General features: G+C 41.1%; 1 long non-coding RNA gene across 1 annotated transcript; it reads left to right on the forward strand.

Annotated features, from left to right (window-relative positions):
• The first annotated feature begins 1123 nt into the window (after nt 1-1123).
• Nucleotides 1124-9059, forward strand: LOC143174334 (uncharacterized). Its single transcript, XR_012998170.1, has 2 exons — nt 1124-2649; nt 7771-9059. It is a non-coding gene; the product is annotated as an uncharacterized LOC143174334 (long non-coding RNA).
• The last annotated feature ends 3823 nt before the right edge of the window (nt 9060-12882 follow it).

A 12882-nucleotide genomic window follows, 5' to 3' on the forward strand; every position in this document is an offset into this window, starting at 1 on the left:
ACAACTCGGTTATTTTTGAGGAATTCTAATTATGGTAGCAGTCGGTCGTGTCGACTTTTTACTTGACGTAAAGATTCGAATCATACTTTCTAATTAAGTACAATGAATATGCACATTCATTCTTTCGTGTCTGTAACGAAATAAAAAACCGATTCGTAACAAGTGCTTCTTAAAAAAAATTAAAATCTTATTCTTAAACCAATGTCATTGGTGCTAATTTATAGTCGAATAAGGAAATCGCAGGAACATTCATTTCAATACCTTGAATTTTAAATCAACACTTTCGAGAAATTCGATAATTAATCTGTTCATTCAGATAAGTTTCTATTTAGGGACCCATACGTATCCATTACGCAATTTATTCAAACCTCGCGCGAAGTTTCTGCAATCAGGCACGAAAATACGCAAAACTCGTTTGATATTCGCGCGTCAATCGAAATGACTAAATCCGTGCGTCACGCCCATCATTTGATTTAACATTTCCTGTCCAAGACATCGCGATGTTTCCTCGATTTAAATAAAAATCTAGTTTGCCGTTCGCGGATTGCAATGATGCGATGACGATCGTCGCCTGTGATGTCAATGGCTTCGCTACCGGTAATCACCTAAAACCAGTTCTCGACTGCCGGTACAGTCATCGCCAAAGATTTCGAACTCCACCTGTCTCGGTTGCAACGTGAATACCAGTTTTAATTACAATCGTAGATCCGCGATCAATGGACACCTATAAATAACGAATTGTGGTGAACCGCGAGGCGTGAATCAACATTCCGTTTGAATTCCTGAATCGCATTAGTAATCTAGGGGAAAAGACTAGATTACCTTTGTAGTTCCCCGAGACACATCACGTACGCCATTTCTCTGGAATCGGGCGAATTCTGTTTGACCGTAATAACAATCCCAATCATCGATAATCAACGATGAAAAAGAAAAAAATTGTTATTGTGGGAGAACAACTCAGTGTTCCTGGAAATCCCCACGTCGCGGCGCGACTCGCTCCGTTCCGACGTGCACGCCTGAACCAGCTTCTCGACCACGTCACCGCGTGCGTCAAGGTCATGGTCATTGAACGAGAAAACTGGAACCAGGTGAAGATCACCTTAGTCACTCGAGAACACCCATACGTTTACCCGTAATTACACGAGGACAAGATTACCGTGTAGACTGGCTAACGACCATCGTTCGAGATAACTGAAGCGTCTGTGAATACGAGATCGGGATAAAGTTCCCCGGGATAAAGAGTATCGCTGTGCCCAGCTGACTGCTAGATCGAAGTTGTTTATACGACGTTAAACAAGTTTCGAGAAAGTTTCGCCGTGTTCAAGTGGGCACGAATATATCTTTCTCGAGTAGTTTGTCTAGACGTATAATAAGACGCCCCAAATTGAATTTTAATGGGAGGGATCCGTTTGTGCGAGCGGACGGGGATCGCGAAGTGAATTTTTCTGTTGTTCCGTCGAGTGAACGGGGCTGGAATTAATGAGCAGCGGAACAGCGATTTGTCACGGGTATCGTCGAACTGTACTTGTTTATTTAGGAATCTGTAGGGTCCTAAAATGTAGCTCTTAATCGATCAAGGAATATAACTGATAGAATTGATGAACGATTTAACACGTTGAATGCTGTATTTCACGGGGCAGCGTACACAGAATGATCATAATGTAATATTAAATTGAATTGCGTGACTATTATTACACGTTTATCTCGGCGAATCGCGTTAGGTAGCATGACTTATGATATAACAATCCTTTCAAGATAGTCATCGTTCCAGAGAGAAACATAGTAATTCAATTTGTTCGGGGCTCGCCGGTGATTCTTCTAATCTTAGATTCCAGACTGAAATCCGAGAACAATTTCCAAAACCGTTGCCGTGAATCAAACGGTAAATGAAATTCCAATCTACAACACGCACTGTTAGATCCTCGGAACTCGTTCTCTGTAATTTGAATTAACGCGGCTAAGTAGAGTAGCCGGATAAGTATCGATAACGTTATCATTGGGAACTCCAACGGGAGCAAGAACTAGCCGGTCCATAACCAGGTAAGCTAATGCCTCACGCGAACCTAAACACGGATTAATCGCACAAACTTCCCGCCGCGCGGCCCATCAGGAATCCTATTTATCGAGGATTTCCGGCGTGCAATCCTGCTGGGGACATATAAATACCCACTTTTATTTCCCCGGAGGGAAGAGGCACTGAAAGGACGCCTGAGACGCGGTGCATTTCGTAAATGTAATCTTCTCATGATCAGACCAGTTCTCTAACAGGTGATCACTGACCGCCTCGGATTAATCCCTTCCCTCGTCGTTTCGTTCTTCCTTCTCCTCTCGCTCTTGCACTTCGGCGAGCGTTATCCATGGAAACGATGAGTTGTCCGGGGACGAACTGTGCCGCCTTCCTTTCCACGCGCTTGCCACCTCCTCAGCGGCAGCATCCTTTCGGAACGCAGATTAACTGTTGATACACGCGGCTTCTTGTAGTCTTCGACGAAACGTCGACACGTACGCGCACTGGACACTTGACTGTACGTCCCATCATCGAATTGCCACTGAATCGTGCGACTTGTACATTTTTACGTGTCCCGATAGAGAAGATTGCTGAACAAGCGGCAGATTGTAGGGCACAACGAAGGAGAGAGGAGAATAAACGTGAGTGTAAAGTAATCGTTAATCTTGTTGCTCGTGTGAAGTGGAAGTTTATGTTAGATTGCGCAGAGTTAACTGGAGTTAGTTAACTTCTATATCTTCGGTAAATACTGTAGGGCTTCTCTTGGGCTTTGTAGGTTTATGGGTGATTTAAAGACGATCGTTGGGGATGATTAGAATTTCTTAACGAGTGTGCTAGAGTGTCCGTTTTTTGGAATATCGAATTAGCTGAGGGGTTCAAATACAAATGAGTAATTACGATTGATTAAAGAGATATTTTCGCGGTTGCTCTTATCGAACGATCGATTGAACCATACAATGGTGAGAATAACCTTCGTAAGATTTTAAATATGTGATCTGTGGACTGGACAATTGAATAAACGTGGAAGAATTCCACTTAATTGGAATTTCAATTCTACAGGTTTTTATTCACGCGTAATTCGCGGTCGTGTTCGTGGCGGTTAAAAGTAGATTAAACGCAATTAAATACAGACCTTAAGTGGAATCGAGTGTGAGCAGGAAAACGTCTACATCAGTGTTTAGCTAGTCGATAAAGCGTGTTTCAGGAACTTCCTGTGGTTGTGATTCTTCTATATGATAAAACGCACTCTATCGAATCCTCTTATTACACGTAAACGTGATTACTTTTATTCGACTCGGCATTTATCGGGCATTCATAATTTTGTCGGCATTTGTGATTCAATGTTCGACTCGTTTATGTAATAAAAGAACGTTTGACGTCGGTTTAAAGAATACTGCGGTGATCGATGGAAGATCATGAACCGGTTCGCAATTCACCCCATAGAATACGCGGATCGACACGCACGGTGATGAATTAATTCGGGACGCACGCCAATTTAGATCGCAGTCACCTTTTTATCATATCCATTACGAGTAACAGTAATCAATTACGCGCTGTCGTTATGTTTATACAGTACGAACCTGTATTTTTTATTAATTTTCTGCCTCGTGAGTAATTTATGGATGTTTTTGAGCATAGAAGAATATCTTCAATCGTCTGTAGGATAAATATGCGATACGTGAAAAGCTCTAAAGAATACATGTGAACTTCTACTTTTTGTATCCATGCAATACGGATCGAGAGAAATTCATAGAGGAATCATTTCACGTTTGTTAATTGAAAAATACAGCCAAAAACGAGAGAATTAACACTAGATTTACGGACATTTATTGTACAGTTTATTCTATTGTTTCCAGACAGATTGATGTTCATCCGTTTAGATCTAGGAAATCAAATATTTAAAAATGTATTATTAGGAACCATAATCGCGTAATTGAATCAATCAAAATCGACCCAAACATTTACCAAATAATGTTTATAAAATTCAATATGAGTGAAATTGACTCGTTCCGTAAATCTAGTGTTAACAAGAATGTCTGCATGGTCGAACTCCTCGTGCAGCGTTAGAACCGTAATCTCTGGTGTACTTAAATGAAAGCTTAAGTAGAAATAATATGATGGTTACGGCGTTATACATTTTTTTCGTATTCAGTATGTACACTTCATTATGGAATAATTTCTATTTAATGGAACATTGAAAAAACAGAATGGAAATAGTATGAAAAAAATGTGGCTGTACCTACTTGAATATGATAACGTCAAGGGAATGTGAAGCGTTCAGGTAAAGTAATGATCCGTGCTCGTGGAACGTGACATGTAAATATAAATATTTGATATTATAAATATAAATGTTTAAATATACGGTATAAGGATTGAATATTAGGATTATAAGTACAGAAGTAATCCTGCAGCAGATGGTACAGTTTTTCATTAAATAAGTACGAAAGAAGAAGTTGTACAACTCAGTTTAATTTCCCTTTATAACTTCCCTTTGTCAAATTAGATTGTACGAAGCTGAAAGTAGTTGGAAAGACAAAGAGCTGACTTTAGAAATGATTAACTTCAACGTGAAGCCATTTGTAGAAATATTTTAGTAAATCAGTGTCTTGATAACACTATTTAATGAAAGGATTAGAATATACAATCTCATTGTTTAAACTCGAGTGAAAGCTTAAGTGCAGTGATCGATTTTTTTCCGTACAACGATCCTAGAGAGTATACAAGAATTACGATACACGTATACCGGAGGAAAACACAGGGCAGTACGACAAAAGCAATAAATTATCTTTAGAGCTGCTACGCGTATTATAATGGATGTCCTTTATACGGCTTTCGTCGCGAGGAATTCTGAAAAAGGAGGAGAAGAATTGTCCTCGGGCGAATTCCCATCTCCAACAAGAGTTACAATTAATTGCTATCTACACGCAATAAATTGCCCGCGAGCGGGCGCGAGGAACGATGATAATGTAAAAGCTCGGCATGCTCTATCTTCTGAAAGCGTTGGTCATTGTATCGCGCGACAAAGTTGAAAACTTACTTTTAAAATTATTACAAGTTGTATACCTGCGTTTCATACGGTGAATCTAAGATCCTATCATGAAATATTAATTTTTCTTTTCGTCCCACCTGTAACGCAGTCGGTATTTCAACCGTCGACTGTCTCCCGAGAACAAATGTTTTCAATTCCTACGAAAGAACTGATTGCAAATGTTCAATCGACTGAGAAGGCAATGACAGAAAAATAATCGAGATACCGTTTTCACACTTCAAACAATAGTAGTTGGGTACAAGAGACAAATATTGTCAATACTGAAACTGATAGTTCTGCTATTATTAACACTGAAACTACCAGACAGGTCAGACTGACTCATTCCTGATTTTTTCTTTTCGCGATTATTACAAAGATAACAGATGTTTCTTTGAGAAATTATTAAAGAAACTGAAATCAACTCAAGTCTCAATAGATACACTCTTAGAGTTTCTATAGAAGACTTTCGAAAAGTCAATTTAACTGCTGGGTAATTTTAGCGTTAATATACAACATTCCGCAGATGAAACGTTCAGCATCTACTCAAATTTGCTTGAACACAAACGCAAAGTTCACCGAGTAACTGCATCACATCCATCAATGTTAAATTCGGCTATACGTCTTCCAGCGCTTATCGTTCGGTGTCCGTTCAATGACTAAGCGCTTCATTAAAATAATCTACACAACTGGCGAAAATAGTACTTAATAACGGCCTCGAGCGCCTACATTCTTCATCCCCGATGCACGAGCGTCACCGGGACCTTTTGTACAAATGAAGGAACTTCGCAGCGGTAAACTTGCCTCGGCGAAGGCGAGAGGCAGGAAGAAAGAGATTATGTCGAGTTCCTTGGTGCCTAGGCGTGCATACACGAAAACACGTTTGCGTCTCCGCAGCCGCGTCTCGCGAAATTTTCGCGGGAGGGAGTGGAAGAAGGAGGTTGGCTGGATCGCGGGGGAATGGTTCACACCGCGGAAACTTTGAATTTAATTTCCCATCGCCAGACAAAGCCGTTGCGGCTATGAACGCCGGGTATACGGCGGTCGACACGTTTCCGTCGATTCCACGGGGGGCGAGAGTCGCGGCGGAGGTTTCTGTCCGGTTCCCACTTCCGATCCAACGTCGATAAAAATGATACCCGTCGGCCGTGTCTCACGGCGCAGCGAGTGGAGTTTGAAAAACCGCTGTAAAGTTTGACTTTAACTAGGAAACTGTTCCCGCGGCCGGGCCGTGGAACATAAATTTTTATGGCGACCTATAAAGAGTAAAAGCTAGCGTTGCTTAGCTCAAAGTGTCCCCTCCGCCGTCCCCTTCCCACGCCGTTAACAGCGGCGCGGATTAAATCTTTCCGCGGCGCTTTGTGCGGCCCGGATGTTTTACAGCGCGGGACTCGGTTGAATATAACGCGTTCATGCAGTAACGAGCGTGTCGTTCGTGGCAAATTAAAGTGGACTTGATACCGGGCCGTCCGCGGACGGCAACTGCCGGCCGAACCACGGCGAAATCTGATTTAAATACGGAGATATGAACCCGCGGCGTACGAACTGCGAAATCGTGGACACCCCCGCGGCAACGGAATCCAAGGTAAGCTCCAGGGTAAGCTCATTTCGCCGGCGGAGCTTAACGCGTTCACTGCAGCCGTGGTCACCGATGACCGGCGCTCCCGAATTGCTTGAACGCAATTACAATATGTTAGACGACTGATGTCGTGAGTGAATGCTTCACTCTGTTGCCGAGGGCAACTTGGGACGTCAATAGAATGTGTTTTAGAATTTTCTAAAGTGACCGTTTACGTGTAGAACTATACTTCGAAGTGTCTCACGGTCGTAGATAGATACTTTTAATATAATCAGCATGTATTTTCTGTTTCCAATTATTTTCGTCGCCCTTCCTCGAATTTAGTTACAAATGTTCTTGTTATGTATCGGTAGGATAAACAGCTGTGTTTCTAAATAGAACAATCAATGGTCGGTTAATTTGGTTAATCTGGTCGATTTAGTGTAAAGGTGCTAACAGGTGTCTAGTATCTGGATACTAACGGGAGTAATAAGTGTAATATGAATTATATCAACATGTGTCGTAAGTGTTTGTAAAAAGACAGTAGAATTTGTATACTTATGATTAAATACTTTCTTTCTCTACATAGAGATGAAAAGATTCGTCGAACTGTTGCTAGAACTGCTAACCGACGTAATATTAGAAATTGCTGAGTAATATTGAAAGTTTCCTAGTGTGGGGTACTTCTCGGGAACACAAGTAATTAAGGAAAGCTTGATTATGGTCCAGCTTATAAACTTACAGTCCAAGCTGAAACTAACGATATACCGCGTTCATCTACGTGAGCTGGAAGCATCGATATTAATCCTCACTTCGGGGCAGCTTTAAACTTTTCATATTGCATGGGCTGCTGGAGTAATAAAATGTTTGACAGTTAATTTGACAAGTGGAATATGAAAACTGTGTTTCCTCGATGTATTATAAATCACCAATATTTACACAACTCTACGTGGAATATTGATATTTCAATAATATCAACATATTACTTATTTCATTTCATTTCCCTCGTACTTTACAGACTTTCATCAAACGCCATTCACAATAATACAACGGCGCGGAAATATTTATTTTAAATTTGTAGTTAATTTAAAACCGGAAACGAAACGTAGAAATGTTTACATTCTATTTCATGCGTGTAACATTTGATCGATACGCGTCTAACATTCTGTTTGCTTGCAGGATAGATCAACCATTGACATAACCGAGGATCGGAAACAAGGATGCGTTTCACAACGGTGATAACATTATTCACGCTTTGTATCCTGTGCATTTTAACCAGTCCTACAATCGGTGCGGGTAGAGATTTGAACCCGGATTTCGTCTACTTTCCCGACCAAGCGGAATACTTGAAGCTTTTGCTGATGTGTCCTGAAAACACTGTACTGTGGCCACCAAACCGTCGGTGTTACAGGGAAGGCGAGCAAGGACCCTGTAATATCGGTCGAGTGCTCGCTTTCGACCGGAAATTTCTGAAGCCGTACTGCGTTGACGCGACAAATTGAACGAAGAACGACTAGATATTGCCATTACCGACTGGAAACTGTCCTGACAGAGATGGCAGCAGAGATTCGAAAATGTTTCGGCATGTTTAATTTAAATGTTAGGTCGATAAGTTATAATTCATCGATGCTGATGGAGCATGCATATCTTATCATTGTCGTATACAGAGCATACTGATGAATTTGGTACTAAAGCGTAACATGTGTTTTCCGTGAAATAATAATCAAAAATGTTGAATGAAAATTAGGTTCGTGACGAATTCTTGTTGAGAATTTTTAATATGAATGTGACTGTGATATTGTATTACAAGATTGGTAGTGTAATTACTGAATATGGCGAGTGTCTGATCGGTAACGGCTAATTCTACATGACGCGAATGTTAACGGGCTATTAATTATCGTTCATTAATTTACTGCGAAATGTTACTGTAAATTCGTATCGCAAACGTATTTCATATTGCATTTACTGATATGAGTGGAAGTAAAAGTATATAATTTTAGCAAATTTTTAACAAAAGAGAATAATAAAAAGAACCTGGATAATGTAAGATTTGGAAGATTGTTGATGTGACTAAAACTGTTCGACCGTGAAACTCAGCCACTATCGTGTTACTTTATAAGGTATCGTTTATTTTATAAACACGCTTTGCACTTATTTATGTAATGTAAACAGCGTTGATTTCAGTATTAATAACGATAGTGTACATAAAATTGCTGCATGACTTTACATTATTACCGGGAAGAATTTTGTATCATCGACTTCTGCACCTTAATTTTGTAACAAAACTAATGAATTTCAATTAAAACGAATGCAAGCAAACGTTGAAGCGAACAATCTATTTCGTCACTGTAAAAAAGTCTTAGAAAATTGTAGATGTATTGCACTGAGAATAATGATCGTATCATTTTTATATAGCAAACCCTAAAATGATAAATGAAATAAAAAATAAAAACTTCGATTCCTCTTCAGACGTACAGTTTTTATCGGTTCTCTCGCTTTCGTTTGGATACTCACTACGTGTCCAGAACAATAACACGTCTATTATTATCTCTATATTAAGAATGATTGCTGCCCGGTAATAGGCTCGATAACCTCATCGGATTTTCGATCTCCAATCTGGTGCGCGTACAAACAAGGTACAATCGAGTTTGCCCTGCAGGATCCTCTGGCGCACTTCTGCATCAAGAGACAGCGATACCCTCGTATTGATACTCGATATGTACTTTATTCCGCGGCAGTGTTAATTGACTCTTTACGTTAATATTTGTTCGATAAATTTGTACAAGAAATTCTTGTTACGAGTCGATGCAATGTCCTGGTTGAATACTTCAAGTAAACACTTGTAGTTACAGAATTTAAATTTAACGCTTTGCACTCAGAAGTGTTCCACTAGAAATATTCAATAGTTTGCAATGAGTTGTAGAATACATAAGTGAAGAAACAAAGTTATTATTTTACATATTTCACATACTCATAGATTATAAGAAGCTTACTGTTATATGTAAAACTTTACGATTTTATGATTTTGGAGTGTCACCTCTCCAGTTCAAAGGGTTAATAGAGACAATAAATTGTATTAGGTTATATAATGAACAATGAAAAATACAATCCGTAACAGAATACTTTGTAATAACGATTACGTCGTGTGCGAGTGCTCTATGAATATTTTGTTGAAATTTTACGCAGACAATAAGATCAGGCGAAGCCCTTCAAGATTTACACAACTCCCCTTTTAAACCATGCATTTAAATTACGCACGGCTGTACGTCACTCAATTCCCTGAATCCTTAAAATCCAAGCAGCCTCCAAGAAAGTTCGGTTCGGAATACATTTTGCACCTCCAGCTACTGAGATTTAAATCTTTGGATTAAAAGGAGCGACGGGGAACGCTGAAGACGTCCTTCGTTTGCTTGGCACAAGGACCGATTCCTGCAGCCGCTTATCCATTCTACTTCCTACGTCTATGCGCCGTGATGGAATTCGTTTCTCGAAGGGTTGAATCGTATGGAGATTCGCTGTCCACGTTGTGTGTGAAATAAACGTAGACTACCACGTTACCGAATCTCTCACCGTTACAATTATTGCGTCAGATTGTTCGTTCACAAATATCCCGTGATGCCATAGAATTTCGTATCATACAGTGCTATTTGCGCTTATCAAACAAATAAAGGAAAATGATGAGAGTAATTAATTCAGTTAATTAGATCGATCGATCTACAGCTGAATAATATATTACTGAAAAGTAATTTTCTTACTTAAACATAATGAATCTTTGAAGAATATAAACCGTTCTATCTTAAGATTTAGCAGTTTCACAGGAGTTTTTCTATGAAATTCTTGTAACCTGTAAAATTACGGGAATGTGTGCATATTACACGATGCCAGTCAATACTCGCGGCGAGAACAAGTGAAAAAGCAAGCAACCGATAAATCAACTACGCTGCAACTACAAATACAGTGTGCAGTGTATTTAGTATAAACAATGTCTATACGAAAATGTGTTAATATCAACCCTCTGGCAACCGTGCTCGGATCTATTTTAGGCCATGTATTGAACGGGGTAGGGCAATTGTTTATATTAAATTGTTTATATTACCGCTAGTAAAATAATTGTTGAAAATAATAACAAGCTACCATTAATTTAAGATGATAGCCCCGAGCATGTATAAAATTTACATCGTAAACTAGTCTACTACAAGCACTCATCTCATTTGGATTTCTCTTACATTTAGCTTGCTTTGCTTTTATTAAAAAATAATTGATTTTTAGACTACTAGATATTAATAAAAGAAAAAATTTAAAAAAATGTATATTTGGATTTCTATTCAAATTCGGCACTGTATATAGATATAATTAACTATTATTTGTTAAAGACTTCCTGAAAATTGTATGTTTATCAGCACACGTTACAGGCAGATCATTAAAGAACTGAAATCGAAATCTTGACCATGAGCACAGATCTCTATAAAAGATAGGGGATGCCGGTCTCCCCAATGCGGTCGTTTGTCACTGAATCCTGTCGTCAAGCCGCTTTTTGTGTCCAAACGTCGACGACGATAACACAGGGCTCAACTTGGGATTTGACTTAACAACGGAAACTTAGCCATCGATTCTTCCTACAGGATATACGATGTTTGTATGATACTCCATGTTGGCGGGTGCGAGATAGAGATCTATTGAGCGAGTCTTGTAACAGGTGGTACACGGAAAAACCTGTGTTATGAATAGGAAAATAAATCGAATACACTGGAAAGAATTTGTTCAAACTAAGAAATAGTACCTGCCCACCTGTACCAATTAAAAATGTTTACTATTAATTAAATATCTCATCGTTTATCACTCTTATATTTCGAAACTTCAAACTTCAAACACACAAAAACGGTGCATTCACAAAGGTCTCCACGATAAAAAGACACCAACATCCAAAGTACAATCTTCTCAAAGAGACCCTAATAATCGAGCAATGCTCGGAACAAAAGGAAGAAACCTGTTAAAAACACCGCGAATTTCTATTAAACGCTCACATCGCAGTCACGATTCCTCAGGAGAAAAGATGTTTCACGAGCAGCAGATAGCAGTCCCCGCGGAACGCGTAACTCGCGATTTATTTTAAAATTGCGTGTGTGACTGGCACAGGGGACCGAAAGACGTGTGGCTGCTCGTGGAATCGAGGGGCTCGGGTTTTCATCTCCTTTCAATCGGTATCTTCAGCCGTCATACGTTTTTCTACGTTATAAGCGCCGGCAGACAGTTCGGCAACGGGGGAGGAAGTTACCTCCTCCCCGTGCCGGCAGCCGCGCCACCCACGCAGCCTACGCGAGGGAGGACTGCTGTGTCGCCTACAAAACGGTTGTCCGTGTCAAGCACTTATGCGCTTCTTTTTTGCTAAATACATTTCAATATCCGACGAGGGAGAGCAGTCCTCTCGAACGGGCGACACTTCGCGCGCCGGTGAGATACGGCCGCGGATACGAGACGCGGGCTGGTTGAAGGAAAAGTGGGCGGAAAAGGGGTAAAAAGGGCGACAGGAGCTGCAATATTCTTGGCTCGCATTGTACGTGTCCCATAAGTTGGCAGCCGAGCTCCCTCTCAGCGACAGCTTGACAGAACATACGCTCCTTCCAGCTCGAATCCTTTCGTTCCTCCCCCAACTACCCCTCCGCACGACTTTCACCTCTTTTCACCTCCTACCGCCTCTTTTCTCTTTCCCCCTTGGCCCTGTGGCTCCGTCACGAGCCTCGCAGTTCTCGAAAATAAAAGTTTATAAGACGGTGCCTCTGTGTGTGTGTGGGTGTGTAACGGGTGTACGCGCGAGAGCGGGTATAGGTGTCCCTTACCGCGTTCCCGAACGAAACGAAGGAAGGAAGGAACGTCGACGGTACGCGGGAGAAGCGCGGAGACGAGGAATGATCGCGAGGAGGACGTGCCGCGAGAGTTTCGTGGCGGCCAGGCCAGGGGCTGAGCGGAGAGGAGCGGAGGACGAGAAAAGTGGAGACCACGTGCAGAAATAACGTTCGTGTTTTTGATTTGAAGCACGTAACCGAACCACATTGAAATCAGATAGGGGCGCGGGAGAGGACGCTAAACTGGCTCGGAGGCTCCCGCAAGCTTACTACGAGAATACCTAAACCGGGCGTGGAAGGGCGGCGCGCGGGGGAGCGCGTTAGGCGCCGCGAGGGGACCGAGGCGAGGAAAAGAAGGTGCGACCGTGGAAGACTGGTGCGCGGCACGGGACGCCAGACGCTTCACAACGGGTGAAACGTGCCACTTTCCACGGATTTTCGAATAAAT

Source organism: Nomia melanderi, chromosome 3 (genome assembly GCF_051020985.1).
Source record: "Nomia melanderi isolate GNS246 chromosome 3, iyNomMela1, whole genome shotgun sequence".
In the NCBI taxonomy this organism is placed as follows: Eukaryota; Metazoa; Arthropoda; class Insecta; order Hymenoptera; family Halictidae; genus Nomia; species Nomia melanderi.